The sequence below is a fragment of the Castor canadensis genome, chromosome 1 (assembly GCF_047511655.1).
Source record: "Castor canadensis chromosome 1, mCasCan1.hap1v2, whole genome shotgun sequence".
In the NCBI taxonomy this organism is placed as follows: domain Eukaryota; kingdom Metazoa; phylum Chordata; class Mammalia; order Rodentia; family Castoridae; genus Castor; species Castor canadensis.
The window spans coordinates 138,521,579-138,538,999 of NC_133386.1; the positions used below are offsets into that span (position 1 = coordinate 138,521,579).

Here is a 17,421-nt window from a genome sequence, read left to right on the forward strand (position 1 = left end):
GTGTGTGTGTGTGTGTGTGTGTGTGTGTGTGTGAGTGAGAGAAAGAGAGAGAGAGAGAGAGAGAGAGAGAGAGAAAGAGACAGAGAGAGTCTTCCTTCACCCAGACCCAGGGTCAGCTTGCACTCACCCAAGCCCTCAAGGGTGCTGGGTCCAAAAGTGGGAACCACCCTGGGGTCTGTGGCAACCATTGCACAAATGCTGTTCACCTTCCACAGCCTGTCTCAGCCCACCACAGGGGTCACAGATGAGCAGCACAAAACACATGCTTCACAACTGGAACACACTCATGGTGCCACATTCCTACCACACAGTGCACAAGATGTAGAACCCTGAGTTACCCTGGCAAAGTCATTCCCAGCTATAGATAAGAGCCACACACTCGTCTTGCAGATAGACCCGCTCCATCCATTGGTGGCACATGGCACTTGGGCACACACTACACACTAACTGTACACAACCCATTTTGAACAGTAATCACTGATACACTGTCTCCACCACCCACACATACAGAGAATCCCACCAGGACTGGGCTCCCAGCCTGAAGTGGGAAGGGCCTGGCAATCCCCGCGCCCCCTGTCCCTTTGGTCCCTAGCCCGCCCACTCGCTCACCTGCGCGGGCCCTGAGACCTGAGACGTTGCTCCCCGTGCTGGGAAGGGAACCAGCGGAATAAGGAAGGGGCCTGTGTCCCCTTAGCGCTGCGGCTGCAAGTCCCAAGTGTCCCTGGCGTCTGGCGCAGTGAGAGCAAAACGACGAGGAGGGGCTGTGGCCGCGCGGCTCTGGCACCCGCGCTGGAGTTCCGCCCAGCCAGGACCGGGCTCTGGCTGCCCTCCCCTGGGAGACAAGAAGGCGGTGATAGAGTCTGGAAGAGAGCTCAGACTGCAGGGGGAAGTTCTGGGCAGGGACGGGTCCTCTGAATTCAATTCCAGATCCCCTCGAGGCTCCTACCATTCCCTGGCCTCAGTTTTCCTCCTTGTATTGGTGTGTGGGGATGAGTGTGAGGTTAAATGGTGACTTCTGTCATCTTTACAGCTCTGACAGGTCTACAGTTCTGGAATGACCAGGGCTGGGGGGAGGGGGAGGAGAACGTTAAGTATAATTTCTTGAGTACTTACTACATGCTAGATTCTGTGCTAGTTTTTTTTTTTTTTGATGAATTACCTTATTTGATTGTCATAGCAATTTCAGAGGTATCAGTATTCCTATTTTACAAGTAGGGAAGCAGAGGCACAGAGAGGTGAAGTGACTTGCTCAGCATCACACAGCTGGTGACAGACCTGACTTTGAAGGCAGACGGTCTATCTCCAAGCCCATGTAGCTCTAAACTGTGGGTTTATTGCACTTTTCACACCATACACTGCTTCTTGGTGCTCATAACAACCCTATGATCTTGGTGTTACCCATCCATTTTACAGATTGGGAAACTGAGGCTCGGGGACACGGCTTGCTCCAGGTCACCCAGCTAAAGATGGGAGTGGGAATGAGAACAGTGGTAGGGATGGTTAGGGCCAGGATAGTGTATATAGGACAGCATCTGGCACATTGGGGACAATGTCAGTGTTCCTCCTAATGGTTACTCTCCTTTCTTCTCCTCTTTCCTTTTATCTTCCAAGATCTAGCTGGTGGACCGTGACCTCCAGTTTCTCATCTCTGAAACCTGCGGTCCCAAGACCTTTCTTGGTCACCATTGCAGCTTTTATCATCAGCTAATGAGCTCCTTCTGTGTGTTCTGAACAAGATAGTCAGACAGAACTGGTCTTGTGGAGTTTATGATCTAACAGGGAGCACAACAAATAGTCACACAAATTAATACAAACTGCAATCACATATTGTGTTAAGCACTCAGAAGGAAGAGTGAAGGATGAGATGAGAGATTATAGTGGGGGTAGGTGACATCTAATTTCAATTGAGAGATCCAGGAAGCTTTCCCAGAGGAAGGGACTCTCAGCCTTAGGTAGAGGAAGCGACACCAAGGTCCTGAGACAGGAAAGGTCATCTGTTCACTATCGCCCTTCTTGGAAGAGTTGTCTCCTATGCCAACCTCTGCCTATCTGACATGGTTTTGCTCCCAGAACACCTGCACCGATGACCCTGTCACAGATCAGTGACCGCTACATCTCAGGGCAGTATCCACACCTCAGTAAGTTACGCTATGGACACCACACTCCAGCCCAGTCTTTCTCTCTGATGTCCCCTTTCAGGACCACAGTGTCCCCTTTCTACAATAATCACTCCTCACATCCTCATCTCACTGACAGACCATCAGTGCTGGCCACTTTAGCCCAATACCTGCAGTGTTCCTTTTGGGTCTCATCACAGTTTCTGAATTCCTTCTATGTGCCAGGATTAAGGAATAATTTTTTTCTTTGTTTTTTGCAGTGTGGAGATTCAATCCAGGGCCTGGTCCATGCTAGACAAGCACTCTACCATTGAGTCACATCTCCAGCCCATGGGATGATTTCTTAAACAAAAATGGCAACAGTAAGAAAGAAAAAAAATCTTAAAGAAAAATATTAGTAAATTCAGTATAATAAAAAAAAGTTTTGTTCATCCAAAAAACAAAGAAAAGTGAAAAGACAGAGTACAGGCTGAGAGAAGATAATTGCAACATATATAACAAAGGATTATTATTCAGTGTATAAAAGTAACCCTACACATCAATAAGCAAAAGCTAGCTGAGTGTGGTGGCATACACCTGGCAGGATTATGAGTTTGAGGCCAGCTATATAGGGAGACCCTGTCTCAAAAAAAGAAAGAGAGAGGGAGGAGGGGGAGAAGGAGGAAGGGAAGGAAGAAAGAAAGAGAAGGAACAAAGGAAGGAAAGAAGGAAGGGAGGGAGGGAGGAAGGAAAGAAGGAAGGACAACCTAATAAAAATGAGCAAAAGACACAAATGGACATTTCATAGAAGAGCAAGCATGGTGGATACACACATGAAAAGAAGTTTTATCATACTACCAACTAGGGAAATTCAAATAAAAACTACAGTGAAGTTGCTGGGGATGTGCTTGCCTAGAATGCCTGAGGCCCTGAGTCAATCCTCAGCATCAAAAAACAAAAACCAAACAAAATCTACAGTGAAATACCATGCCACACATATCTGATTAGTAAAAGTTTTTAAGTTTGATAATATTAGTTTTGTTTGAGGATGCAGAGAAATGGGGGTTTTTATACACCTGGGGTGGGGCTAGTAATTGAACACAGCCAAGTTGAAGAACATTTTGTCAATATCTAGTAGAGTGGAAGATGTGCATAGTTGAAAATGGAACATTCTATCCCTCTGTAAACAACCAAGAGAAACTTTTTTGGTTGTTTTTTTTTTTTCTTTTGCAGTACTGGGGCTTGAACTCAGGGCCTACACCTTGAGCCACTACATCAGAGCTTTTTTTTTTTATGTTGGGTATTTTTGAGATACGGTCTCGAAGAACTATTTGCTTGGGCTGGTTTTGAACTGCAACCTCCTGATCTCTGCCTCCTGAGTAGCTAGGATTTACAGGCGTGAGCCACCAGCACTCAGCAAGAAAAACCCTTGAGGTGTTGAAATAGCTATCAAAGCATTGTAGCTAACAGCAAAACACTTGCAACAAACTAAATATTAATTATTATTCAGATATTCTTTGCTGTCTGAGGCCTCACTCTTTCAATATTTGTCATGAGACTGGCTTGCAAAACTTTTACTAGTAGAAAACCTGACATCTGCATGTGTCCACCCACAGGATAGACTGTGCTGTAGCTCAGCTGTCCTCCTAGGGAACAGAGACACATCCTTTAAACTTACTTGCTGCACTTTGTTCTCTTCCTCTGGCTGTTGAGTGAGATTGTCTTCTGAGACAGTGGGAAAGCCTGAGAAGAAGTTAATTAAGCCCGAGAGACTTAGAAAAGCTCATACATTGGAAGAAAATGCCAAGAGATTAAGTGTGTCGGGAGGGCTGGACTGTGAAAGCTGGAAACTGTTCCTCCGTCCACCCCGGGCAGGAGAAATCTGAGCTCAGCCACTGCTCCATAATGAAGTAATCAGTGGTGTCTATGTTTTGGAGCTCTCTGCAACAAGGGAGCTACCCTATATGTGCTGTCCAATATAGTAGCCTCAGGCCACATGTGGCTTTGAACACTTGAAATGTGTCTGAGACCGCAGAAGAACTGAATTTCTTTCAATTAATTTACATAGGCTGCGGACTGGGGTGTATCTCAGTGGTAGAGCACTTGCCCAGCATGTACAAGCCTTGGGTTCAATCCCTAGCACTGAAATGAATGAATGAATAAATAAAAAAGTGTATATAAATAGTCTCATGGTATCATATTGGACAGTGCAACTTTACATTTTGCAGAAATCCTTGGTGCTTATTAATAGTTTTAAAGAATTTTTATGGTATTTGGAGATTAGTTGGGACTTTTGGATAGACTGGGAACATATTTTTCCTTATTAAAATTCTGGAACATGAGCTTTCACTGTGCATAACTTTGCTGTCAGGAATGGACTGTTTTCTAATAGTAAGGGTGACTGTATACATTCGTAAGGGGAATGTTATCTGGCAGAGAAAATGAATGAACTGAGTAACACATCAAGAAACTAAAATCAGTCAGGTGTCAGTGGCTTATGCCTGTTATCCTAGCTGCTTGGGTGGCTGAAATTGGGAGGATCGAGGTTTGAGGTCAGCCCAGGCAAATAGTTTGCAGACCCCCATCTCCAAAATAATCAGAGCAAAATAGACTGGAGGTGGGGCTCAAGCAGAAGAGTGCCTGCCTAGCAAATGTAAAGCCCTGAGTTCAAACCCCAGTCCCATTCAAAAAAACCCAAAAACCTAAAATCACACAAGCATAATATAATGGGAAAAAACACAGTAAGATACTATGCGTGGAAAAATTTTAAGCACGCAAAATTGATACAATACTCATGTAGAAAACATGCAAAGACATGAACAGGATGAGCAGCAGGGTAGAGGTCATCTTTGCGGGGCTGCTCTTTCTCTCCTGACCCTGCAACTTCCCTGAATGCTCTGTAAAGAAGAGGATGGGTGATATCAGCAGACAGGAGTCGCCTCCCCTCCAAGCTTTCTCTGGCCCCTATTCATCAGACAGGGCTGAGGGCCTTCTCTGGACTCCCAGGCCCCAGTGCTGGCCTCTGTGGTGTCCAGCTCACCCTGGCCCGATATTGGCTCTCTCCCCACCAGCCAAGGCAGGAGCTGCGTCTGTGATTCACGGGCCATTTCCCTCCACACTTGGCTCAGTGCTCTGTAAACATCTAAGTAAAGGAACGAGCACAGAGTTCTTTAGGGAATTAAGAGCCATCGTCATCATTCATTTATTTTTTGACGCCTGCTGTATGCCCCAGGGGTACAGAGGTGAATGCTCATGGCCAGTGCCCTCTGAAAGTACCAGTTCCCAGGGACAATAGACTGGGACAGAGAGACATTTTGAATATAGGAGCACAGAGGGGCGGTATAGGAGAACAAGGGGCAGTCAAGGTGCAAGTGTGGCCTAGGCTGAGTGTTCAAGAACGAGAAGAGAGGAAGGAGAGGAAATGTGTTGGGGTGAGGGGCAGCAAGTAAAGAGGTGGAGGTGGGGTTAAGCATGGCAGATTCTAGGAACCTCATGAAGTTCAGTCCCACTGGAGAATCTGTAGAAGGGAGGAGTGAAATAAGATAAAGCAGGGGCGAGGTTTTCCAGGGTCCTAAATGCCAGGCTGGGAAGCGTGGTTTATCCTGAGAGGACTGGGAATCCTGGAAGGGTTTAGGCAGGGGTGGAGCACGTGCAGGGCTTGGTTTTAAAAGGATGACTTGTCCTGGCTGTTGCACACTGTGGCAGGTGGACCAGTACCAAGGCTGGGCCAGTAGTCCAGTAGTCTAGTCAGGTGGCCAGCACAGTGGGGACTGAGGAGAGCTTCTGGGTGGGGAGATGACTAGAAGATGGAGTTAGAGGTTTTTTGTTTTTGTTTTTGGCTATTCTGGGGTTTGAACTCAGGGCCTCATGTTTGGTAGGCAGATGCTTCACCACTTGAGCCACTCCGCAGCTCTTTTTATGCTCTGATTATTTTTCGGATAGGGTTTTACATTTTGCTCTGCGCCAGCTTTGAACCACAATCCTACTAGCCGTATCACCCACGTAGCTGAGATAACAAGCGTAAGCCACCGTGCCTGGCAGAGTTGGGGCTCTTTAGGAAGTAGAACCAGCAGAACATAGGCAGATTGAATGTGAATTTGAAGGAGAGGGAAGGGGTATCTTGTTGAGGGTTCCAGAAGCATATCTGAGACAGAGGTTCAAGTACAAGTAATGGATTTCGGAGGTGTTCTGGGGAAAGGAAGGAAGCCAACTCAGGGTGGTTACTGAGCAGAGTGTCCCTGGGTGTCAATGCCTTGGGAACTTCTGGGGCACTGCACAGAACATGCCTTGGAAATCTCTCCCCTCCCCTTTGGGGGGAGAGGGGGAGGGAGCTGGAGCATGTCTGGCAACTTTAGCCCTCATTAGATAAAGACTAATTCTGGAAGTTTCCACACTTCTGGCCAAGTGTGCTGCAAGTCAGAGAAAGCCCCTAGTTCAAGCCTGAGGTTCTCAGAGAGAGAAGCTGTAGAAGTGTGGGGACTGAGTCCTGAAGGTTACGGCAGGGACTCACAGCAGCTGCTGAAGGTGAGGAGCCCTATCTGCTCCCATGGGCTGAGCTCTGGTTCTCCAGGCGGGTGGAGGAGGGATTCTGTAGGAGTTGGAGTGGGAGACAGGTCTGGACCTAGTGGTCCTGACTGCTCTCCAGCGTTCTCCTCTTAGTCCTCGGCCTTTCTTGCCTGGTCCATCCTGCCTCCAGCTCCTCCTGGGTATCCTGATTCCAGACTCTGGACATGCTCTTTAGTTTAGCCGAGTGGCTTGACCCCTGCACCCACGTAAGACAGAAACACTTGATGCTTCGTCAGTAAAATCAAATCTAGTCACCTAGGATTGGCAGAGGACTGAAGACCCAGAGTTGGGACTTACCAGCTTAATGTGGTCTCCAGGCCACAGGTGAGATGGTGTTTCTCTTTGGGATAAGCCACCAGTTGAAGGTGGGAAGAGGAGATGCCCAGATGCCCACATGAAAGGCAGAGCAGTGTGGTGTCACTGAGGCTAAGTGAGCTGGGCTTGGGAGGAAGGAGAGGGTTGTAAGCACAGAGCTGTGCCTCACAGCCAGGCCCCATCCCCATGGCCCTAGGAGAAGCCAAGAAGCCCTCATCTCCCTTTCTACTTTCTCTCTCCCGGAATGAGCCCATGACTTCAGAGGCCAGAGCAGCTGAAGGGTGTCTAACAAGACCCACTGCTGGATGAGCTGTGTCTGGCATTTCCAACAACTCCTAAGACTCCCACTGGCTCTGTCAGCCCTAGTCTTGGGATACCTGTGGCCTCCTCTGAGGCTAGCACTGCTCTTTCAAACCTAGCCATAGACCCAGGCCCCCCAGACCCCTTCCTGAGGTCCAGGAACCCCCAAATTGTTCCCAATTGTTCTATAGTCCAGCAGCCACAGCCAGCCCTTGTCCTGTACAGAAGCAACTTTTTGGAAATTGCCCCTTTCACATTTTCACCACATTCCAGCTGCTCAACCAAGCATGGATTCACAAATCCATGACCCAGGAATTCCTGCCCTGGCAGCTCCTCCTTAGGACTCTAGATTCCTTTCCTGCCTCCAAGCAAATGGAGGGGAGACCCCATATAGCTTGCTCCTACCAGATCCATGCCCACGAGAGCGCCCCTGGCTACAAAAGTTAACATGCTCTCTGGCAGCATTAAAAGGAACACAGTGTCTATGGCAAAGGAGATGCCAGTCCACAGAGGTCTGCTCTCAAACTGCCATGGAGTCTCATGACCTCTATGACACTCTGCCACCCCCATGACTGTAGAGTCACTGAGAATGTGAAATCTACAAGTACAACAAGAAGCCAAGTTAATGGGTCAAACCTTGGAATGGGAGACAAATCTTTCACTTGGCACCAACAGATTCTTGTCCCTTTAAAAATAATTTATTAGTTAATTAAATTGAATTTAGGACTGAACCAGACATTATTGTTTGGTGAAATAGTTTCATCTTCATAACGAAAAAAATTAATGTTTTCAATTTTTTAAGAAATCAACAAATCAATATTGCAAGATTGGAAACAACCTGAATTCTATCCAAAGGGAATTGGCTAAATAAATTATGGCCCTTAAAAAGGAAACCTTAATCTTCGGTAAAAAGCTAGGTGTAAAAATATGTATAGAATGCAGCCTTTTGTGTATCTATAAAAGGAGAAAAATACACAGCTTTTTGGGCTTGTATATGTGTAGAATTATCTGGAAAGATAAAGATGTTACTACTGTCTGGAACACTTATTAGAGTCAATGACAGGATGACTCTTTACTATTTACCTTTTAAGATTTTTTTTTGAACATGCCTATAGTTTCAGCTACTCAGGAGGCAGAGGTAGGAGAATCTCATGACCCAAGGTCTACCCCAGTGGAAAGGCTCAAAATCTTATCTGAAACAAACTAAAGCAAAAAGGGCTTAGGGGAGTGGCTCAAGTGGTAGAGTGCTTGCCTAGCAAGCATGAGGCTCTGAGTTCAAACCTCGATACTGCCAAAAAAAAAAAGATGACGAAGAAGAAACAGGAAAAGATATCACAATTAATAAAGGTGCCTCATGTTCTAGGGCCTGATAGTAAAGGGGTCTGGCAAAGGAGAACCCAGAATATGGCCTGTAGGAAACACCCTTTGACTCTCTGGGCAGGCTCAGGCCTGGGTTTGGGTTCTGGCTCTTCTGCTGATGGCTGTGAGGTCAAGGCAAGTCCTTCCTCTCTCAGAGCTCCAGGCACCTGTAAAATGGGATCACAATCTGTCTCCCTGAGTGGCTTGAGATGTGTACGTAGAATTCTTAGGACAGTGCCTGGCACAATCCAACTTTTATTTAACTATCAAAGTGTTTTATTTAAATAACAGAACAAGATATTCCAATTCAACTGATAGTTCTTGATCTTCATATGTGTTTGACACATAGACTAGGAAGGAGAGAAGAACTGGAGAACCTTTGCCCTAAATGATAGCATTGTCTCGTTAGGGCAAAGCTGTAAGTTAGGAGCCAGATTTTCCTTTTCTAGGAAATCAGTTGATTCTTGTCAATATTCCACTCATTTTCTCATGCTAAACTTCATTGTAATATTAAAAAGCAGACAAATTGTTTATCTAATTTTATGTTTTAAATGACAAGTGGCAAAATCTATACTAAATACTTTTCTTTTCAGAGTATTTGGTACCTTTTTAGATAATATTGTGCACAACTTTTATACTATCAGCCCCATCCTCACCCCCCCCCACTACAGAGGCCCTGGGTATAAAGTCCTGTACTTACTGCTGTGTGCGCATTAATGATGCCGAAATGGTGGTATTGCAGTGTATCTTCTTTATTATCTAATGGTTTATTGAACTGACATACATGATACATACTTTGAGTGTCTCACAATTCCCAGAAGATCAGAAAATATGAACAGATTAATGCCAAACTTCATTAATTAATTAATTAATTAATTAATTATTATATAAGAAATAGCAGACAGTTCATAATGTATATACATATATATAATCACATTTTAACCCATACATATATACAATTATTGTCAATTAAAAAGGTAAAAAATTAAAGCTGGGCATGGTGGTACTCACCTATAATACCTGTACTCAGGAGGTTGAAAGAGGGTAAAAAGTTTGAGGCTAGCCCGGGGAAAAGTTCATGAGACCCCATCTCAACCAATAAAAGTTGAGTGTAGTGGTACACACCTGTCATCCCAGCTACATGGGAAGCATAAATAGAAGGATTGTGGGGGCAAGCCAACCTAAGAATAAATGCAAGACCCTGTCCCAAAAAATAACTAAAGCAAAAAGGGCTGGGAGTGTGGTTCAAGAATGACTACTTACCAGGCACCATGGCTCACACCTGTAATCCAAGCTACTCAGGAGGCAGAGATCAGGAGAATTGCAGTTTGAAGCCAACCGGGCAAATAGTTCTGTAAGATCCTATCTTTAAAAAAACCCATCATGATAAAGGGCTGGAGGAGTGGCTTAAGGTGTAGGCCTGAGTTCAAACTCCAGTACCGCAAAAAAAAAGAAAGAAAGAAAAAGATGAGATCAATGTGGTTAGAGTCCCTGTTGAGACTCACACTGTTGGAAGCTTTCCTTTGGAATCTTGCTGCCTCTTCCAGTAACTGACCAGAAAGAGAAGTGGGCTGGGGATGTAGCTCAGTGGTAGAGCACTTGTCTAGCATGTTCAAGACATTCGGTTCAATCCTCAACACTATAAAAAGAAAAAAGAAATGAGAGAGAGAAAGAGAGAGAGAGAAAGAGAGAGAGAGAAAGAGAGAGGAAGGGAGAGAGGAAGAGGAAGGAAACCATCCAAAGAATTTGGTACTTCTGGATTTAGGTGAAAAAACCATGGTGTTCAACTTTTTTCCAGGTGACTCAGGACTTGGAAAAGATCAGGACACAGAAGGAAGCCGAACAAAACAAGCTCCCTTGGATAAACCACAGCACAGCAGAGTAAGACCTGTCCTCAGGATGGTCAGGAGATGAGAAAGCAAAGGGTGAACCCTGAATACCTATTAGGGAAATGAGGAAGAAGTCTAATTGAAGACTAAACATTCCTCCATTGTGTTAGTCAATTTCTCGTTGCTGTGACAAATACTTAACAGAAACAATTTAAAAGCAGGAAAGATTTATTTTGGCTTGAGTTTCAGAGGCTTTAGTCCATGGTCAGCAGACTTCCTCACTGTGGCTTGTGGTGAAACACAGCGTCATGGTGACTGCAGCAAGAGACACCTTATGACAGCCAGGAAGTAGAGAGAGACAGGAAGAGGCCAAGGCAAGGACCTCTCTTCCAATCACAGGCTCCCTGTGGCCTACCACCTCCACCAGCCCTGCCTCTCAATAGCATGAATTCATCAGTGGATTACCCCATTGGTGAAGTTAGCACCCTCATGGTCCAGTCACTCCTCAACGATTGGATCTACCAGCTGAGGGCCAGCCTTCAACACATGAACCTTTTGAGAGATACTCCATACACAGGCCGTAACATCCATCTGTACTATGAGTATAATTAAGGACAAACCAATAAAAAAAAAATCTTGGCCAGACGTAGTGGTGCATGCCTATAATTAAAGAACTTAGGAAGCAGAGGCAGAAGCAGGAAGATTGCAAGTGTGAGGCTAACCTGGGCCACAGAGTGAGATCCTATCTCAAAATGACAAATGAAAAAAAGAAAGAAAAAAAAAAACACAGCAAAAATAAATAAATAAAATAAAAATAAAGAGAATTAGCTCACACATCTAAGGAAGCTAAGTCTCATGACCTGCTGTTTGTGAGCCAGAGAACCAGGAAAGCTGGCAGTGTAATTCAGTCCCAGTCTGAGGGTCTGAGAAGCAGGTGCACCGATGTCCAAAGGCAGAAGATGGATGCCGCAGTCCAGACAGAGTGAATTTTCTGCCTTTTTTATTTTATTCAGGCCCTCAAGGATTGGATGATGCTCACCCATATGGGAGAGGGCCATCTGCTTTACTCGGTTCACCAGTTCAAATGCTAATATCTTCCAGAAACATCCTCACAGACACCCCCAGAATGCTCAACTGCTTTCTGGGCATCACCTAGCCCAGTCAAGTTGACACATAGAATTAAGCATCACAAGCCTCCTTACATTTTTAATGCTCTCCTCGATTTTAACCTGCATTCTTCTTGTTCCTCCAGCTTTCAACAGGAGTTCAGCATGGATGCCAAGTTGGAATAGCAAATTGAAAATACTTTCCCCTGGTTCATAGATGCTGGAAAAGAATGTGAGATACATGGATGCTACTGACCCCAAGAAAAGAGAAATGAGGCAGAGCTGAGGTGCTGAAGGATTTGGATTGGGCTTGAGTAGATCGGATAGAAGAAAAAGAAATGAAGACTGGGGACTGGGATTCCCACCACTGTGGGATGACCCCCCACAGTGAATACCACTGTGCACTGACAGGCACTGGCACAAGAAACTTAGAGTACCAGGAGGCTGTCAAAGAGATAGTGGCTGGTGATGTCACCATTGCAGAAGGCCAGCCTAAAGCCTGTGTCCTTGTGGAGCGCTCTCTTTCTCTCTCCCCCCTGATGAGATGCAGTGCCTTATACAATGGCCACAAAGCAATCACAGGCCAGAGATCTGTAAAGAATTAATTGGAGAGGAAATAGAGTGTGGGGTCAGATGGTGGGACCTTAGGCCAACTAGACATATCGACAGCAGCTTCACCATCAGGATAACATGTCAACGGAGCAAGGACAAAGCCAGGTCCTGAGAAATCATTTCTACAAGGCATCCCATTTAGGAAGATCTCTTCGCAAAAACACAGCTCCCTTATCACCTGTAACAAATCAGGTGACTCTCATGAGTGCCAGGCTCAGGACCATGGAGAAGGAGAGAAAAATGTGGCCTCAGCTCTTCTATTGCAGATTTCCTCTGTTTCCCTGTGGAATGGCTTCGGGGTATTAGTATCTTTGTAGCAGTGAGAGGAGATGGAACCTTGGCTTTGACATCCATTCTGATACCTGTTCTTTTTCCATGCTTTATTATTGTTGTTGTTATCATCATCATCACTGCCATTTATTTATTGGACAAACCAGGTCATTTATTCTGTAACAGTGCTGCAGTGGCTGGATCTGGTCATTGCATCCCAGGGGAATCGATCACTTGACACATTCCTCAGTGCTTTGTATTTCCTGAAAATTAGTGGTTAGAGCTAAAGTTTTGATTCATTTCAGGTTCATTTTTGGGCAAGAATTCTTCACAGACAGTGGTATGTACTTCCTGTACCACACCAGCAAGACAAAGTCTAGTTCTTTCTTTTTTCTGATGTTAGTCTTGGCAGAGGGGTCAGGTGTTAGACTATATAACCCACTAGCAGAACTGTCCAAAGGAAATATAATGGACGCACATGTGTAATTTCAAAATTTCAAGTAAGCATATTAAAAAACAATCAGAAGTGAAATTAATTTTAATAATGCATTTTATTTAATCCATTATATTCAAAATATCATTTTAACATGTAATCAGTATTAAAGATTAAAATAAAACATATGGACTGCTTCATGAATGTGCTTGTCATCCTTATGCAGGGGCCATGCTAATCTCTGTATCATTCAAAAATTGAGATTTTTTTTACTTTTAAAGTGTGGAATGATTTATTTTAGCTCATGATTTCAAGTCCATCATGGCAGAGAGGGCAGAGCAGAGCATGGTGGCGAGGAAGCCAAGAGAGAACTCCTGTGTCAAAAGTGAAATATTTTACAATTCTTTTGTACTAAATTTACATTTTGTACTTATAACATCTCAATTTTAGATGAGCCACAGTTCAAGGGCTTGACAGTCACTTGTGGGTACTTGTTACCATAATAGACAACAGAGATACAGACGAGTTACTTCATTAGAGCGTGCAAAATGATGTTTAATTCTATCACCCCTCTTCATTTATTGGTTTGATTTTTTTTGTTGTTTTGTTTTGGTGGAACTGGGGTTTGAACTCAGGGCTTCACACTTGCTAAGCATGTGCTCTACCACTTGAGCCACTTTGCCAGTCCTTCTTCATTTATTGGCTCCAATTCTTCTCTAAAGAGCTTTTCAAGCTCAGCATGGTGGTGAATGTAATTCCAGCACTTGGGAGATGAGGATTCCAAGTTCCAGGCCAGCTTAGGCAGCACAGTGACATTCTGTCTCAAAAAAAAACCCTCAAACACAATTTTTAGTTTTTTTTTCTTTTTTGGCAGCACTGAGGTTTGAACTCTGGGCCTCATGCTTGCTAGGCAGGTGCTAGGCAGGTGCTCTGTCACCTGAATCATTTCACCAGCCCTAAAGACAAAACAAAACAAAAAAGAACATTTCTTCCTCAAGTATTTGGCCACTTTGAAATATAATTTACATGAGAAACACAAGATAAATGCTAGATTACTTTCCTTTTAAACTATTTTTCAGAATAATGCATTGATAGGTTAGCAACCTAAAAAACTGACATATGAGTTTGCTTGTTTGCTTTTACTTATTTTTAGTGGTACTGGGGTTTTGACTCAGGTCCTGGAGCTTGCTAGGAAAGGACCCTATCACTTGAGCCAGCCCTATTATTATTTTTGGAGATACGGTCTCACTGTGTAGCCCAGGCTGCCCTCAAACTTAAGTTCCTCCTGCCTCAGTTTTCCGAATGCTGGTATTACAGGTGTAATTTCTTTATCTATAGTTTCCTTTGTCCTTCATGCCAGACTCAGTGGCTCATGGTTGTAATTCCAGCTACCCAGGAGGCAGAAATAGGAAGATTGAGGTTTAAGGCCAGCCAGGCAAAAAGTTAATGGGACCTTATCTCAATAAACAAGCCAGGTATGGTGGTGAATATCTGTCATCCCAGCTATGTGGGCAGCATAGATAGAAGGATCCTCCCTAGGCGAAAAAATGTCAGACCTTATCCTAAAAATAACTAAGGCAAAAAAGGGCTGGGAGTGTGTGGCTAAAGTGGTTGAGCACCTGCCTAGCAAGTTCAAAGCCCTGAGTTCAAGCCCCAGTACTGCCAAACAAAACAAAACCTGAATATGTTCCTCTTAGATAACCATTAATTCCAGGAAAAACAAAAGATACGCAGGAAAGAACATGTAATTATGGGATGCTCTAAGATGTTGCTGTGAGTGATATCAAAACGTAAGCACTGACTGTTCAACCAAAAGTTTCTGGGAGGATGAAGGAGGGCAGGGAAATGGGAAGGGTCCTTCAGACAAAGGGGCAGTGCAGGAGAGGCAAGGAGCCTGGAGTAGACTCCTCCATGCACTGAGGCCTCTGTTAACTCCTCAGAGGCACTGCTCAGTGCTCTGATTTTCCTGGCTGCCCAGTCATTTCCTAATCTACTTAATAATAGGCAAATAATCTGGCATCTGGTCAGCTCAGTCCATGGTCTTGGAACAAATGGACCCAATTAAAAGGCCATCATAGGAGAATTCAGGGAAAGAAGAAAACACCAGGGATCAAATTAATGCCCAGCTGCCCGGGAACTGGCTTATGATGAGCAGTGACAGAGTCCTTTCCCTCCACTCTATGAGCTTTCTCCAGGCTCTACCCTAGACCAGGGCCTTTGTACCACCTTGGCCCATCCTCCACTCCTGTACTCCATCCCCTGGCCCCCATCGACCAGCTACGTGGCTGCTCACTAGACCCTCAATATCTTATCTTCATGGTCTACAAAACCTTGCAAGCATCCTCTGCGCCTCCTTTTCTCCACCTCCCACCCCCCATCCTGATCCATCAGGAGTCCTTCTGGCGCTTCCTTCAATATACACTGGCATCAGGCCACTTCTCCCCTCCATTGCTGCCACCTGGCCCTAGCCCCAGGTCAGGCTTTCATGGAGTTTCAGCAACAGCTCCACCTTTCTGCTCTCACTGTTTCTGGCCTTGATCCACTGAGGTCTGTTCTCAACACAGCAGCTGGACTTTCTTCCTGAAAGGGAAGTCTCCTGTTCGGAACCCCACTGTGGCTTCCCGTCTGGCTCAGTGCTCTACCAGATCTCCTGGACCTCTGACCTCCTCTCCTCCTGGCCCCACTCCACACCAGCAGGCTTCTCCCTACTGGCTAACTCTTACGCCTCCTTCATGTATTTGCCCAAATGACCTCTTAGAGTCACACTCTCCCAAGGTTCACTTGACATCTTGTTTAAAATTTCAACCTCCATGCCCTCCCAACCCCTCTTCCTGCTCTAAGTTTTCCCACAACACTTGTCACCTTTTAACCCGCCATTAATTTACATTTTATTATACATGCCTATTATCTCTCTCTTCCCTATTAGAATGTAAGTGCAGGGGCAGCAGCTTTGACTTTTTCATTCGCCAATGATTTATTTCCAAGCATATTGAAAACTACCAGGCACATAATAGGTACTTGTTAAATATCTGCTGGATAAATCAATCAATCACAATAAGATTCCTGCTTACAGCACTAACAACAGGTGTTGGCGAGGATGAGGGGAAAAAGGAACCCTCTTACACTGTTGGTGGAATGTAAACTAGTACAACCACTCTGGAAAAAAATTTGGAGGCTACTTAAAAAGCTGGACATTGATCTACCATTTGATCCAGCAATACCACTCTTGGGGATATACCCAAAAGACTGTGACACAGGTTACTCCAGAGGCACCTGCACACCCATGTTTATTGTGGCACTGTTCACAATAGCCAAGTTATGGAAACAGCCAAGATGCCCCACCACTGACGAATGGATTAAGAAAATGTGGTATCGATACACAATGGAATTTTATGCAGCCATGAAGAAGAATGAAATGTTATTATTCACTGATAAATGGATGGAATTGGAGAACATCATCCTAAGTGAGGTTAGCCTGGCCCAAAAGACCAAAAATCGTATGTTCTCCCTCATATGCGGACATTAGATCAAGGGCAAACACAACAAGGGGATTGGGCTTTGATCACATGATAAAGCGAGAGCACACAAGGGAGGTGTGAGGATAGGTAAGACACCTAAAAAATTAGCAGCATTTGCTGCCTTCAACGCAGAGAAACTAAAGCAGATACTTTAAAGCAACTGAGGCAATAGGAGAAGGGGACCAGGAACTAGAGAAAAGGCTAGTTCAAGAAGAATTAACTTAGAAGGTAACACACATGCACAGAAAAGCAATGTGAGTCAACTCCCTGTATAGCTATCCTTATCTCAACCAGCAAAAACCCTTGGTCCTTCCTATTATTGCTTATACTCTCTCTTCAACAAAATTAGAGATAAGGGCAAAATAGTTTCTGCCTGGTAGCGAGGGGTAAGCGGGGGTAAGGGAGGGAGCGGGGGGCAGGTAAGGGAGGGGGCAGGGGGAATGGGGGAGAAATGACCCAAACATTGTATGCACATATGAATAAAATAAAAATTAAAAAAAAATAAGATTCCTGCTTAAAGGACTATTGTGAAACTCATGTGAAATAACAAATTTGATTTACTTTGTAAGGAAAGGAATTACCATGTAATTCCTACTGGCACTACGTATTCTTCAAGAGTTTTCATGGAAAAAAAAAAGAGTTTTCATGGCTTATCTCATTTATTCCTCACTACAAACTATATTTATTCATTCATTCAACAAGTAATTGCTGCTGGCAGAGTGGCTCAAGTGATAGAGTGCTTGCCTGGCAAGCATGAGGCCCTAAGTTCAAGCCCCAGCCCTGCAAAAATAAGTAAATAAATAAAACCAAGTAACTGCTGTGTGCTTAGTATGTCTCAGCCAGCACAAAGAAGAAAGCAGACACCTCTGTTCTTTCTGGGAAAATTCATTCTAGCAGGAGGACATAGATGGTGAAAACAGAATATGAAGTATGATTTTCCCTTTGGGTGTGATCAGGAAACTAAGACACCCAAGTCACCCATGGAAAAGAGAAATGGCGTCAATGTGAGAGCTAGGA

General features: G+C 44.6%; 1 protein-coding gene and 1 pseudogene across 2 annotated transcripts in view; both read right to left on the minus strand.

The window, feature by feature from the left end:
- Positions 1–757, minus strand: part of P2ry6 (pyrimidinergic receptor P2Y6) — a 38,185-nt gene extending 37,428 nt beyond the window's left edge. The window contains exon 1 of one of the 2 annotated variants that reach the window (XM_074083530.1): positions 610–757. The gene's annotated coding sequence lies outside the window, so the exon portion shown is untranslated. The remainder of the gene's footprint in view (positions 1–609) is intronic. The other variant, XM_074083515.1, reaches the window with a different exon arrangement.
- Positions 758–13,067: 12,310 nt separating this feature from the next.
- LOC141416282 (U6 spliceosomal RNA) lies at positions 13,068–13,167 on the minus strand (annotated as a pseudogene).
- Between the last annotated feature and the right edge of the window lie 4,254 nt (positions 13,168–17,421).